Source organism: Macrobrachium rosenbergii, chromosome 1, assembly GCF_040412425.1.
Source record: "Macrobrachium rosenbergii isolate ZJJX-2024 chromosome 1, ASM4041242v1, whole genome shotgun sequence".
Taxonomy (NCBI): Eukaryota; Metazoa; Arthropoda; class Malacostraca; order Decapoda; family Palaemonidae; genus Macrobrachium; species Macrobrachium rosenbergii.
In genome coordinates, this window is record NC_089741.1 from 3,097,750 (window position 1) to 3,113,434 (window position 15,685).

Consider the following 15,685-nt stretch of genomic DNA (forward strand, 5'->3'; position numbering starts at 1 on the left):
CTTTTCAGTCATCCAGTAGACACACGGCAACTGTCACCTCATGCACGAGACTTTATAGTTAGTGGTGCAACCATTATTTTTTAGGTTACTTTTTTGTATTGTCTCTTATTCTCTTCATGGAGTAAATGGGTGGAAAATAAACAGGTTTTGATGTAGGAAAAACCTATTTTTGGTAGTCACTGTTGACTCCTCAACGAGTTACCTTCCATGGGTCTGTCAGAGCTCCGTGGTAACCAAACTAATATAAAATAATTCTCATTTAGTCGATCTCCTGGCCAGGTATTGTGTTGTAATGATAAACACTTTGACACGTGATGGAGTATGTAATGGACTCAAAGATAAAAGGGCTGTTTCCTCTTTCCCTTCTCATACAGGGAAGCTGTACCTAGGTTCATTCCTTCGTCAAACCTGCTAGAAGAGGAAGTGATTATCGCGCATGCGCAGCCCACCATACTGTCGACAAACAGACTGGCAAGAGACCAGGATGCCATTACTTTCTGTTGGTCGATGCAGGATATCCCTCATTCAAATCAGGAAGGTGGGTGGGTTTTGAGGACTCAACAGCAACTATTAAAAATAGGTTTTTCCTACATCAATATGCGTTTTTTGATAGCGTAATCGCTTGTTTCGTCCTCAAGAAGCTTTAAAAATAAATTGACAGGTGACGAAATGGCTTAAGCTCTCAAATTTTAATCCCAACAACTCAAAGAAAAAACATTTCTGGTCCCAGGTCAAGCCACAAGTTTCAAGCCCCATTCTCTATTCCAAATACCTCTTGGGTTTTGGTATTAAAGATCAAGAAACTAAACACGAACTATGTTATAGGATATAATTCTACAGTGACTTACCAAAGCATGCTGGGTTTGGTTGCAGTATTGTCACACCTTCCCCCACTGATAATTAGCATACCCACCCGTCAGGAAGGCCCCTGGCTTTCCGCTGTGGCACCTATGGGGTCAGGACTAACCATACCACCTACTGATACACAGTGTAGTCGAATTTGTTCGAGCTCGTGGCAATAATATTTTAAGAATACTATCTCTGATGACCACCCTGTACATTCGGAGACTTCTCCGAAAGAGACATTTCTGAAGAAGGCCAACGAAGTACTCACTTTCCTAATATCATGTGACCTAGGAAAGGAGTGTGGATTTGCCTTTTTAATGAGGCACACTAAAATTATTCTCACCCCTTGTAGAGAGAATGGTTTGTTTGTGCTAGGGTGTTGGAATATCGGACCCTCTGGGATGTTTGCCATGACCTCTAGGTAAACCTTAAGTGCTTGAACCAGGCATAATGTCTTGTCTGCTAAATTGAGTTTCCTTTATCAAAATAGGTTTCCTTCTTAAAGGATTTTCATTCTTGGCCACGAATGATGGGCCAGGGGGCAATAATAACTGATGATCAGCAGTTTTTATGATTTATCATCCCCATCTAAGAGGATCCACTTCACTAATACAAGCTGTCTTTTGCAGCATGTGAGTTGTGGTTGTATTGGGTCCGCTTAATTGAGGGGTTGACAGAAGTCTAAGCCCTTATTCAAAGACCAAGTAATCGGAAGCTTTTCAGGAGCGGGTCTTTGTAGTGCAAAAGACCGGAGAAGGAAAGTGACAATTTCTGTATTAGAGTCAATACCGAATCCATAAAGCAAGGGTTCCGTTAATGTTGCCATGATTGTTGTAACAGCAAGGCGTTTGTCTTCAAAAAGTTACATGAGAAAATCGAAGTGTTTCCATAGAGAACTCAACTGGGCTCTCAGCATGGATGTAATCTAACCATATCTTCCATACAGACTGGTATTGTCAGATAGCTGATGTCCGTAGTTTTTGCACTAGGTACCTAGCAGTGTTGGGTGAGTAATTTTCACAGTAGACAATATTTTAAAATTCCACACATGAGGGTCTCAGCTCAGAAAGGCGGCTGTGTAAACAACTTTCCCTCCTACTGTCTGGGATAGAACAGCGAATGGTGGTGGAATTGATGTCTTTGCCTGTTATTGGAATAATAGGAAGCAATGCCTGTTTGGCCAATTTGGGGCGATTAAGGAAGCTGTTCCTTTGAAGGTTAGAAGCGTGCTCAAAACCTTCAAAATCTGGGACAATGGAGGAAAAAGGTATATTGTCTTTCATTTGTTCCAGTCTTGTAGAAAGGCATCTCTTGTTGTTGCTTGATTGTTCAAGTTCAGAAGCACATACACTGGAAGTTTGTGATTCTCGTATATGGCAAACAGGTCCACTTTCAGTTGTGGAAGCATGTTGGCTATTGTTTGAAAAGAGTGGTTGTCCAACATACCACTCCGTTGAGGCTGTCATTTTCCTTGATGGAGAGTCTGCTATTACATTGAGAGATCCTGTGAGGTGCTACTTCCTTACTTGCGCCATCTGAAGGATGGCTAGCATTACCATATTGAGAGGTGGTGAACGTGATCCTGACCTCTCGATGCAGGACATTGCAGTTATGTTGTCTATAACCAACAAAATGTGTCTCTTTTGGAGGTTTGAGTTTTTTGAGAGACAAAAAGACAGCCATCAGCTCCAAGAAATTGATATGACAATTCCTCAGAGTAGCTGGCCTTCTCCCTGCCACCTGACAATCCTCCCAATGGAAAGCGAAACCCACAAGATTCTTGTGTATAACTTGTTTACTGGTAATTGTTTACATATTACTTTGATCTCGAGCACTTCCAGGTCCTAACTGTGACCCTTTTTCAAGAGATGAGGTAGTCAGGCCTGACTACCTCATCTCTTGAAAAAGGGTCACAGTTAGGACCTGAAAGTGCTCGAGATCAAAGTAATATGTAAATATTTACCAGTAAACAAGTTATACACAAGAATCTTGTGGGTTTCTCTTTCCATCTTCAGAAGAAAACTGAAAGAAGTTTTTGTTTGGTTGATCCTCCCAATGTCCTCCCCAGCCTGTCAATGAGGCATCTGTATGTATTATCACTCTTACAGATGGAGGAGTCCTGTTTTGTCAGAGACTCCTTCCGGGACCAAGGCCGAAGTATCTCCCCCAACTTTTTGAATCTTCTGATGAGGTCGGTCTTGCATCTTTTTTCTTGCATGCGATAGCCAGAATTTGTTCACATTTTTTAGTTGCAATCTGAGTATTGGATCTATTACTAATGCAAACTGCAACAGGCCCATCATGCGATCTAATTGTCATCTGGAAACTCTAGGCTGTGCAAGGAACGTTTTGAGGTCTTTTCTTATTCTGTTCTGAGTATTGATGGGGAGAGACAACTGGCCGTGAAGAGTATCCCAACACAGTCCCAGCCAGTGAAAACATCTGCTGGGCATGTGGTGGAATTTTTTCCAATTTATTAGAAAACCTTTCAATTGGATTCTGTTGACCACTACTCTTAGATTTCTCAAACACTTTTCTTGTGGGTCCCCAGATTAACCAATCATCTAGGTAGGCCATTAGTTGTATTCCTTCTGGTCTGAGTTCTTGAACAACTACCGTTGCTAATTTTGTAAAAATTCTTGGGGAAATGTTTAGCCCAAAGGGCATGACTTTGAACCTGTACATATCCGTCCCTATCCGGAACCCTAGGAAGGGGTGGAAGGGAACGGCGATAGGGACTTGCCAGTATGCACCTTTCAGATCTATAGAAGCTGTTCAGAACCCTTGTGGAATGATTAGGCAATGGTAGTCATTCGAAACTTTTGGCAAACAATGTGCTTGTTTAACGTTGATAGGTTGAGGATCACTCTTTGTTTGGAGGAATCCCTTTTGGGGACACTGTTTAGTGGCGAATATGTGCATGTTTCTCAATGGCTCCTTTTACCATGGCTTTCTGCACATAATCTTCCAGAGAGGGGTCTGGTTTTTGGAGGATCCCCTTTAAAAGCTGGGGGGGGGGGAGTGGGATGAGGCCATTTCCGTCAAAACCCGCTGAAAATAATGCTGTGTCCCCATGGGGAAGACTTCCATTGCCTGTGGTGTCGTCAAAGCCAACCTCCGACCATACAATTCCTATTGGAATCCACCTCTTCCTCTGCCTTTGCCCTTGCTATGCATTCCAGGCATTGCTTTTCCTTTTCACCTGTAAGGATTGTCTTTGGACCCTGTGAAAAGGATGTCCTTGCTGCTGTTGTTGTCCCTTTGTAGGGAATTGTCCCTTCTGACCACTTACCTGTTTTTGAGGAAAACTTTTGGAGGGTGACTGAAGGCTTATATGATTTTTGGTCATAGTGAGGCTTTTTTGGATTGGGTTAAGGGAAGTGTCGGTTTTTTTTGTTTCCTAATTTCTCCTTTTCCAAGGAGTGTACACTGTGGAATTTTGTTGGCGGGCTTGCTTAAGTTGGCCATAACAGACTCCTCAAACAGGTCCTTACAGAAGGGGTTAGACTGTAATAATGAAGCCACATTGGGGAGTGACTTGTTGGAGCCCTCCAGTTTTTCCATTCACGCTTTTATGCCCCATTCTAGAAAGTCATAGAGTGCTTCCCATAGGGTTCTCATAAGACCTTCGGCCACAACAGCAAAAATTGTTCTGGAATCATCTGGAAGACTTTGGTAGCATGGTGGTAGAGGTTATAATACTAAGGAGGCAGATCCTAGCATGAAATTCTGCTGAGACTGTCCCCTCTGAGATTCTTCTCATAGGGGTCCCAAACTGTTGAGTAGCTATATCTAGAGGGAGCTTTTTCCTTTCAAAAGGGAGTTGAAGCATTGCCCATTCCTTGGTGGCATTAGTCAATACTGGGATGACCGTGGCAAATGGCTTTAATTCTGAAAATCTGCCTGCACATAATTAATTATTTTAAAAGTGAAGGGACAGAAGGCTGGGGCTACTCGGCGGGCAGTTTGGGTCGTATTCAAAATAGCAGCAGAGGTCCATTTTCCGTTGACCTGGTAAAGGGTGTCTTCTATAGCTTTTAATGCTATTGAGCCCACAAATTCTTTTACTTTACTCCCTGCTTTATTTGAGTTTGAACAATTATAATCCCATACTGAGTTGTGTGCATTAAAATCACCTACTATTAAAGTAGGTTTCTCGGCATTGTTAAGTAATTCTTTAAGCTTGTCAATGTCGTAATTGATTGTATAAATTATAAATTACATAATTATCGTTTTTTATTCGGATTTTAATTCCTGATATTTGCAGGTCAGTAATGTTGACAAGTACTTTGTCAACATAATTTGCTATTTACTGTACATATATGGCTGCACCTAAATTTCCTTCTTCCTCTTGTGATGTGGATGCTAAGGTGTATTTACTGATTGCTGACACAATTTTGTTGACATGTTGTAAACATAATATCATTGGTTCATATTCTTTTAGCAATCGTTGTACTTCTCCTGGTGTAATCTGGTCTGCAGACCATTTACGTTCCATTGTATAAAATAGCTATTGAAAATATTATGTTGTAGCGGTCGAGTTTTACTTTTTTTTTTGTATTATCCATTTGGATTTTTTCTAATATTTTACTCACGAAATTTATTTGTTTTTCTTTATAATATATTAAGTGTGCAATGCACAGGCAACCTTTTTCATGGGTGCTCAAATCAGTTGTTTCTTTTTTCTATATTTCATTAAATTTCTTATAATGTTTGTTAAACCATCTTTCGTTATGTTTTTGTTATTACTGCACAATTCAACGAAACAGTCATTACATCCACATGTGTTATCATGTATATTTCTTGTTTCATTTGTTCTTATACCAGTTATTGGAGATGGAGTAATCTCTTTTCCCTTGACATTATCATTGTTATCTATGGTATGATTCTCTTCAACTTCTTTGATGTTTTTGACATCTTCTTCCATGGGTTTTACTGTTATTTAAGGAGATAAAAGTATATTCTTAGCTTGTTTTTGTTTTTGTTCTTTCTTCATATCCGTTGTCCTTGATCTAACCGAAGTTTCTCTAATAATAGTTGGTTTCTTTGTTTTGGATGGTGTCCTTGTGAGAGAATTGCGAAATAATGAGCAGGAAGACAAGTACTGCTGGTTTACTGATGAGACGACCCGCTTATAAAGTGGTTTGCGGACGTCTGCGTATACGCAGAGACCGCGAGTACAAAAATTTACAAGTGACCTGAGGTCAAACTATTTCTCTACACAAAGCAGGACAGGTACATACAGAAAACATGATGATTAACAATAGCTGGTTGGACATAAAAAAAAAAAAAAAAAAATTCCCAGCCCGAGAAGAACCCTAAAAGAGTTCAGAGGTCTAGTTAAACAAATCATTTATAACTAACTTTGGACATAAAAATACTCTGACACACATACGTGGTACAAGGGCAAATGAACAGGTAATAAATATACAATTCACAATAATGATAATAAGATTGTGTACGTGCGACCTTAGGTCGCCTGTGAAGGCAACACGGAATGTCCATCATAGAGAACCCATTGAGCGGGGACTTTACAATACTCCCTCCCCCAAGACGTAGGTAACATCTGATCAAAGTAGGTATCTGCTGGGGTGGCTGAGGGGGCCGCACCTTCTCGATGCCAGCTGGGGGGGTGTTCGTCTTCTTCGGTGTCCTGTGGATGGGTGTGTTGGGTTGCCCTCCTGCCCGGACCCGGGGCCTTCTGGGGATGCCCACGAGGTTTTCTTGCAGACGGGACGGGCTGTGGGGGCGCCAATTCCTGCGGGGAGCTTTGGGAAGTGCCCCCAACATCTTCCTCCAGGAATGTGGGCTTGAGGCGGTCTATCGATACCCAGTCTTCCTTCCCATGGACAGCCACCCAGAATGCCTTCTTGTTTCTCTCAAGTACAAGGAAAGGCCCCCTGCAGGGCCTGGTTAAGGGTGGACGTACGGTATCATCCCTGACGAAGACGTGGGTGGCGTAGGACAGACCGGGAGGCAAGAAGGGGGACGTCCTGTCGGTATATGTCCGCCGGCAGGGGGCGAACTTCCCAACGCTGCCGCAGAGCCTCTGCGTTGTTAAGTCATCCCGGTCCTCTGTGATGAGTTCCCCCGGGATTACGAGGGTCTCCCCAAAGACCTTTTCTGCTGCAGATGGGTCACTGTTGGCTCTAGGGGTGGTCCTCAGTCCGAGGAGGACCCAGGGCAGCTGGTACTTCCAGTTCTCAGAGGTGCAACGAGCCATGAGAGACGCCTTCAGGGACCTGTGGAACCCTTCCACCATTCCATTGGCTGCAGGGTTGTAGGCAGTGGTGCTGTGGTGAGTGGTCCCCAGCAGGCGTGCCAGGGTGGTCCACAGCTCGGACAGGAAGGCGGGGCCCCTGTCCGTAGTTATATGGTCTGGGACACTGAACCGGCTGATCCAGCTGGAGAGGAGGGCCTCTGCGCACGCACTGGCAGTAGCTTCTTCCACGGGCGTAGCTTCGGGCCACCTGGTGGAGCGGTCGATGACTGTTAGAAGGTATCTTGCTCCTCCTGATGGGGGAAGAAGACCCACTATGTTGACATGGATGTGCCCGAAACGTCTCCCAGGCTGGGGAAAGTTGCCCACCCCCGATTTGGTGTGCCGCCCTACTTTGCTGGCCTGGCACTGTATGCACTGCCTTGCCCAGGCCGTCGCGTCCCTCCGTATGCAGTGCCAGACGAACTTCTCCACCAAGCAGTCTGGCCGTCATTCTGCCAGAGGGGTGGGACAGTCTGTGGATGACGTCGAAGACCAGCCGACGACGGAAGGCGGGTACCAGTGGGCAGGGGTGGCCAGTGCTTGTGTCACTTAGCAGTGTTAGCTCTTCAGGGCCGAGGGGCACGTCCTTCCACTTCAGCAACCTGATGGTGGTGCGGTAAGCTGGAGTCTCTGGGTCGGCGGCTTGTTCACGGGCGAGGTCCTCGTGTAGTCGATCCAGAGCTGCACTGCGTCGATTTCGATCCTTGAGAGGGCGTTGGCTACTGGGTTCTTCTTGCCGGGGAGGTACTTGATGGTGCTGGTGAACTCCATGATGGCCGCAAGGTGCCGCTACTGCCTGGAGGACCATGCATCCCCCGGCTTTGTGAAGATGTGGACCAGTGGCTGGTGGTCCGTCCAAACTGTGAAGGGCGTACCCTCCAGGAGGAATTTGAAGTGGCATACCGCCTGGTACACTGCGAAGAGTTCCTTGTTGAAGGTGCTGTAGCAGGACTCGGTGGGGCTGAGTTTTCTGCTGAAGAAGGCGATGGGCTGAGGGGCTCCATTGACGACTTGCTCCAGGACGGCCCTGCAGGCGATGTTGCTGGCGTCCGTTGTCAGCTGGAGGGGAGCACTGGGGTCCTGGTGGGTCAAAGCTGTTGCCTTGGCGAGGGCGGCCTTCATCAGGGAGAAGGCCCTTTGCTGTTGGGGCCCCACTCCAAGGTCTTCGGACGGCCCTTGAGGATCTCCATCAGGGGGGCCAGGGTGTGCGTGATCCCTGGGATGAATCTCCTGTAGTAGTTGATCATTCCGAGGAATTCTTGTACGGCCCTGATGGAGGTAGGGGTGGGGAACCTGATGACGGCCTCGACTTTCAATGAAACTGGGCGGACGCCTCCTGAGGATATCTCGTGGCCCAGGAATTCTACCTTATCGACGCCGAAGGTGCACTTTTCGAACCTGATGATGAGGCCACTCTCCTGCAGGCGCTGCAGGACCTTCCGGATGTGCTGTAGGTGTTCCCTGTGGGATCTGGAAAAAATTAGGATATCATCGACGTAGCAGACGCAGAAGTTCAGGTCTCCCAGGATGCTGTCCATCAGTCTCTGGAAGGTCGCCCCTGCTTTCCTCAGGCCGAAGGTGGAGAAGGGGAAGACGTAGGACCCGAAAGGCGTGACGATGGCAGTTTTGGGGATGTCCTCTGGAGATACTGGTACCTGAAAATATGATTTTAAGAGATCTAACTTTGAGAATATTTTGGCCCCATGGAAGGAGGCTGTTAGGTCCTGCATGTTTGGTAGAGGATAGTGGTCGGGTTCTGTAGCGAGGTTGAGTCGCCTGTAGTCGCTGCAGGGTCTCCAGGTGCCGTCTGCTTTCTGTACCATGTGAAGGGGGGGAGGCCCATGGGCTGGGAGCCTTCTAGCATATGCCCATCCATTCCATCTCGGCAAAGGCCTTCTTGGCCTCCTGAAGGCGCTGTGGGGGAAGCCTCCGGAACTTTGCGTGCATCGGTGGGCCCCTTGTCTTGATGTGATGATATATCCCATGTTTGGCAGGGGCCCCGGGCACCTGACGAAGTCTGGTGCTGTAGGAGAGGATGTGGGACCTGTTGGCGGCCGTCAGGGAGGCAGCCGGGTCCGGCGGACGTCTGCGGTCCTCTCTGGAAGGTGGGAACACTGACCGCATGGCCCCAGTGTCGATCAGCATCATCCTGCCGGAGACAGTGTCGCTGACGTACAAGCCTACTGGTGCGGAGCCCCTGGGTGTTTCGGATGCTGATGTCATGGTGGCCTGTGAGCATGGCCTCCGCTTCCCCCATTTTTTTGGAGGGGAGAAAAGGCAGGGGGCTTCGCAATTTCGGGCAGCTTTACCGAACCTCTGGTGGTAATAGCAAAGCCCCGGCCTTTCCTTCTTCTGCTGGTGGGGTGGCCTCCTCCTGTCGACGGTGTTGATGCCCTCTGTGATGGGGTCCTCCGGCTGGAGGCAGTTGATGGGGTGTGCGGGCATGGACGCCCACCTTGCTGCCCTCCTGGACGTCAGCAGCTGTGCCACTTTGATCAGGTCCTCGACCAGCAGGGTGTATGGTTCTGTGATCTGCCCACGGACCTCCGGGAGTAGCTGCCGCAGGAGGATCTCCCTCGACAGGCTAATCTCTTTGCACCTGCCGCTGCTGCCAGTCTCGGGGAGAAGGAGGAGGTCCTGGAGGGCATGCCACATCTCCAAGAGGTTCGTGTCCTGCTGGTGGTTGATAGCGAGGTCGAGGGCACGGGCGGCTCTCTCGGAGACCAGCAGGGAGCAGGTCTCGACGAGAGTGGCCTTTAACTCCTGGAGGGTGGCAGGGCTCGTCGTTGTCATCACCCACGGGGTGACCTTCTTGTATATCTCCTCCGGTAGGGCGTTGAATACGATGTTCGTCTTCAAATAAAACTTTATGCCTAGTGACATTGGCATAAAAACATGGGTTTTTAATTTTCTTAAAATATGCATAGTAATTCTTTCATTGGAAATTTGATAAAATTAATTTTTACTTGTGAGAAATAGGATACTTTGGTGAAAAACTTAGACTCACCATATCCATACGACTGGAAAAGTGGAATACATACTCTTCAAGGTTGGTTATTAAAGTTGAGGTGAGAAACTTTAGTTTCTTGTAAACCAATGTATTTTTCACTTCCCCCTCTACAGGGGCGGTGCCCCTGCCGGGGTGGAGGCGCCTCTGATGCCCTGTACCTATTGGTCTGATGACCAGGTAATTGCATGGGAGGTTCAAACAACTAACTGAACATTTTTTTCTTTCAGGTATTAAACGCATGAGTGTAGATGTTAGAAGTTAAATGCTTTATATATTTTTTTTCTTTTTGTCCCGTAACTACTTAACTGGAACTTTCAAATTTTTCGAACTTTGGATATTCTGTTTTTATCCATTATGTTTAGTAAAGTAACTTAACTGCGCATTTGGAACTTGCAAATGTAATTTAAGTTTTTTCACTTTTAAAGTTCAGCAATAAGAAAATGAAAGTTTTAGTTTTATGTAAGGTTAGTTTTAGCAATTAATTTCAGTTGCTCTAAGAATCTACTATAAGGACGTTGACTTTCTTCAGGACAAAAAAATTAACATTGTGGTATTGCTTTGAAATTTGATGCTTGCCATATTCTTTTGTTGATTAGATGCAACCTGTAATTGTAATAGCCACAATGCCCTCTACCTTTGTTTTGGAACTTATGTAACGTAAATTATAGCTTCCATTTCGTTCTAATGAAACAAATTTGCAATTAAAGTTTATTAACTTGACTAGTTAAGATTAGCGCCAATAATATAACTTGCAATATAAAATTCATACAACATACAGACTCCAGTTATACTAAGCAAAATATAAACTCATATTATAGTTGATCGAATCTACTTTAGTTATCTCTTAACACCAGAGTTTTAATGTTCATTTACTTAATATTCCTAACTCTCCAACCACTTGTTTGAAAGCACTTCTTGCACATTTTTCTGGAAGCTCTGCTTAGAGGGTTTGTAAGTTAAAAAAAAAAGTCGAGCGGAAGCTTAATTTCAGCTTAGTTAAATTAACTACGATCTGTAACATTTTTTAAGGCGTTTTCTTCTATTTACAGAATAGGCTTTCTGAAATGAATATTCAAGGGAAGAAAGCACTAGTTGGGTTAGTCAAGAAACTGGGTTAGTCAAGAAACTAGTTTGTTGGTTTTGCACCTCACAAGAAGTTTCCAAGCTGAGCTGATGTGAGAATTGGAGCCTGGTATTGATGGGGCCTGGCATTGATGAATAGATGAATGCTTTTATCATTAAGCTTCACGCATTGTATGGTTAACCTGTGTAATTAGTTATTTGAAATTTCAACAAATTGTTACAAATAATGCATATGTAAATTTGAAAGTTCTCGCCTCCACCAGTAACAATTGTTAATAACTAATCGGAGTAAAAGTTTAAGCTGGGTATTACAAATTTTAAAGCACACAAGTGGCCTTTTATGTACCTGTTATCAATATTTAAAAATAAGTGTTGCTACTTAATTCCTGTCAGTTTTTAAGTAAATCTTGATTTGAGATATTTAATAGCATTGAAGTATGACCACTGAACATTAATTGTAAGCACTGAAAGAATTTCTCTTAAACGGCCTTCAGGTGAGCACAATGTGGTTATCGGATAGGTGCCATGATCTGAAATCAAACTATGCATAGCTGTTGAAATCTGCAGGGATGAGAAGTTTCTCAGAAGTAGCTTAATAGTTACTAAAGAATAAATGAAATCTACTGCAATTTGTCATTGCATAGTTAATACCAGCGTACAATTTTACTAATTTGACTAATCATGATAAAACTAAAAACAAATAAATAAGTTGTCTGACTTAAGTGCGGAGTGTTTAAAGCAGTTGAGAACTAAATGGTGGGTTGTTTGAACTAAATTGTGGGTTGTTTCACTGTATTCTTAAAATTGTTTTTAAGAATTCGAGTGATCTACTGAGTTTCTATGACTTGCCTTTTGAAGATGGCAAGGTATTTTTATGTAATGTTCGTGTCCTATGTTTTGGGGAAAAAGTAACTCCAATGAAAAGGTTCTTTGCTGCACCACTTTCATTGGGAGTCTCTCCCAGGCCTTCTTTGTCTTTCACGCACCATACCTTCAGTGTTCCTAACTTTTGCATTCCTGTTACTTTTAAAATGTTTTCAGAAACAAAAGTTCTTTGATTTTTCAATGTGAATTTATTTAATTTTCCCTTAGTTCTTGGCCTCCAGGATTCATGCTTTCCAGAAAACGTTCATATATTTAACTAGCTGTCCTTCGTAAGTACACCGCTGTAGCTTTATTTAATTGCTGAAGGGTTATATCCTCAAATTTATGGGCGCCCTAGTTTCTAATATATATTTGATAAAGAATTATTTGTTGGTGTTGATTTGAAGTAACTTTTTTATTCTGAACGTATCGCATAAGTTTGATAAGTTCGATATTCTTTGGATTTCATTTTAAAATGAATAGACTAGTTATCACTAGACTGTTGTAGCCCTAACGGGGATTCTATCAGCTGGCCATCTATGGTACTTGGCCTGTATATCCTTCAGAGTTGACCTTTTCTGACAATACCAACACGGGCTATTATGGTACAAAGAATAGAGCAAATCAGTGTTCGTGACTGTCGAGTCTACCATGGACAAGATTGCTTTGTACTGAAAACAAATTTCCTCATTTGAGCTGGACTATCAGGCATAAAGCGCTCCTTCGCTTGGGCCACAGATGAAGATTGTCTGCCAAGGATTCCCAAGATTGCAAAGGACTCTGAGACCAGGACTGATATTCACGACCCTGTTTAAATTCCTAAATAATAGTGATGATAAACCTCTATTTTTCAATGTATATTTTTGGATTTTCTTAATTTGAGGTGCGCTTGATACTTCTGTAACTGGATTTCAGAAAAATGGATGTAAGTAGATGGGTTTATGCCAGAATGGGCTTTTGTTTTCTTGAGCATTGCATATAGAATTAGAGACTTGAGGATCTTTTACACCATGCTAAATTTAGGAGCTTCAAATGTTACTCAGAATGTCTCTCTCTCTCTCTCTCTCTCTCTCTCTCTCTCTCTCTCTCTCTCTCTCTCTCTCTCTCTCTCTCTCTCTCTCTCAAAACTTGAACATAATCCATAAAGATTCCTTATTCTAACAAATCGGGTTTTCATTTCATAGATTACATGAACCAGGTGCCAGTGTAAATATATTGGAATTCTGAACGCGCAAGCATAAAGGAAATGTTGACAGAATTAAGGTTGCAATCACTATGTCTGTATCAAGTATAAGTGTCCCTGCCAGTGATTCGTTTATACTACTAAATCTCATCACCTTCATTAAATGGCATGTGTCGTGGGACAATGATTCTGACGATGGCAAATTAAAGCAGATTAAAACTACTGGATTGTGGTGTTCAGAGTATCATTATGTAGCACAACTGATCACACCCATTCATGACTGTACATTTTTCAGCTGGACGAACACCTCTGTCCAAAAACAGCAGTAATTGCTCCAACCACTTGGAGTAGACTACTCATGCTGTGCAAGTCTAACCTACCTGGCTAGGGGATTTTGGTCCTGGCACTTTTCAAAACCACTTACTTTGAAATAGTAAGGATCCAACTTCATAGAGGCTAAGGAGCAACGCAAAACGACTTAGTTTTTCTCTTGCCCACACAGTGCTTTCTTCTGATTTCGATTATTAACTGATGTTTACGTACTGCTTGAAGAATTAAAACCTGTGTTGGCATAAGGCCAATAATAAAAACAACTGATATCTAGGACAAATCTCTTCTACTGACCAAAGCAATTACGAAGCCTGAATACGTACGACAGACAATTCAGTGAACCACAGGGTACCTGCCGCAGCTGCAGCAGTAGTCTCACCCTCCCTGAAAGGGAGTTGGAGGCTATCAGACACTGGATCTACCCTACAAATGGAGCTACTTGCCATCCTGAAGGCACTAGAAGACTCCTGAAACAACCAAGTTAACATCACAATTCACAAAAGACACTAAAGGTGAAAATCCTTGCTTTGAGAAACCCAGCACACACTGAAAATGTCTCTAAAAACCAACCAGCTTTTAAGCTGCTGTCTTTGCTCATCAGGACAATGGAAGGCAAACTATACTAAACTGGGTTTCTAGTCATGGAGGAATCCCAGAAATCAAAAGAGGCAGATCAGCTTGCAAAAAGCACCCTGAAATGATATGATCAACATCACCCTCAATCCTTCCCTCATGCAAATAAAGCAAGATATTTTCAGAAGCTGCCAGACTCAAGGACTAAACAAAGTTCATCAAACACTCTCCCAGGATTTCAGGTCTATAAAATAGTGTGCGGATAGCACTAATTTTGCAACAATAATCTGTTTCTAAGGGCATCTTTAAGAAACTGGTAATTAACATTACTGTTTATGGCACCTGGCAACAAATTAACGTTGGAAACAGGGCGTGCATTTACGTGAACAGGTATTGTATCAGCCCTTAGATCATTACCTACTACACTGTCCTGCCATGTCTCCTCTACGGCGAAATTTCAGAGCCATCAACAAACAACTACTTCACGGTGCAACTGCGAGGTTTTTCCTCTTGTTACACCTTTAAAACCATTTTACTCTCAATTGCCTTTTCAGTGGTGAATAACCTCATATGTCCCAGCGCTTGGCCTTTGGTCTAAATTTGATAATCCATTCCCTCCAGGCTGTCGTCCACTAGCATGGCTGTCAATGCGGCGTCTTATCTTCATTTGTCACATGAGCTAACGGTTATCCATCCCTCATTTATTTAGTCATCAAATAAATGATTTACATTTTCTAGCTTAAAGTTTTGTATTTTATGCTATCTTGAGTTTTATTTTATTTCATGTATTTCTTATTTATTTTATTTTTCCTTTAATTATTGAGTTTATTATATTCATATATTTATCTTATTATTATTATTATTATTATTATTATTATTATTATTATTATTATTATTATTATTATTATTATTATTATTATTATTATTTGCAACCTATTTTTTCTGATGCTTGCACCACTCCATGTTTCCTCTCTTCTCTCTTCCTTAAAACTACAACTCCTGCATTGCAACTTCTTCCCTCCTTAAACTGAAGACTGTATAGGAGACTGTGTACACAATACTTCGCTCTTACAGAAATTTTGTCTCTTCCTTCCCAGACCCTTCTACTATCTGGGACTCGCTGCTATAACACGCTCTCTTACTACTGGGTACCACCTAGTTTAGGGGAGTTGCAACTCTGCCTGTCCTCTTCTAACTTCCGGCCCCTATGAATTGCCGAATGATATCAGGTCCACTCATCTTAATGAACCCATGTTGTGCTGTTCTCTGCTCTTTTCTCTTTCACGGCGTGGCTGTCAGTTACGGGGTGTCCTCTAGCAAGAGCCTGTGCCAGCACAAGACTGGCTCGATTGAAAACGAACGAGCGATACCTGACCACACGACGAAGTGTTTAGTTAGTATTTTGCAACCTTTTTTCTATATTGCAACTCCTTCATATTTAAACACCTTTTAGTTTTCTGTAAAAGAAAACTATAGTGCCGGCTTTGCCTGTCCGTCCGCACTTTATTCTGTCCGCACTTTTTCTGTCTGCCCT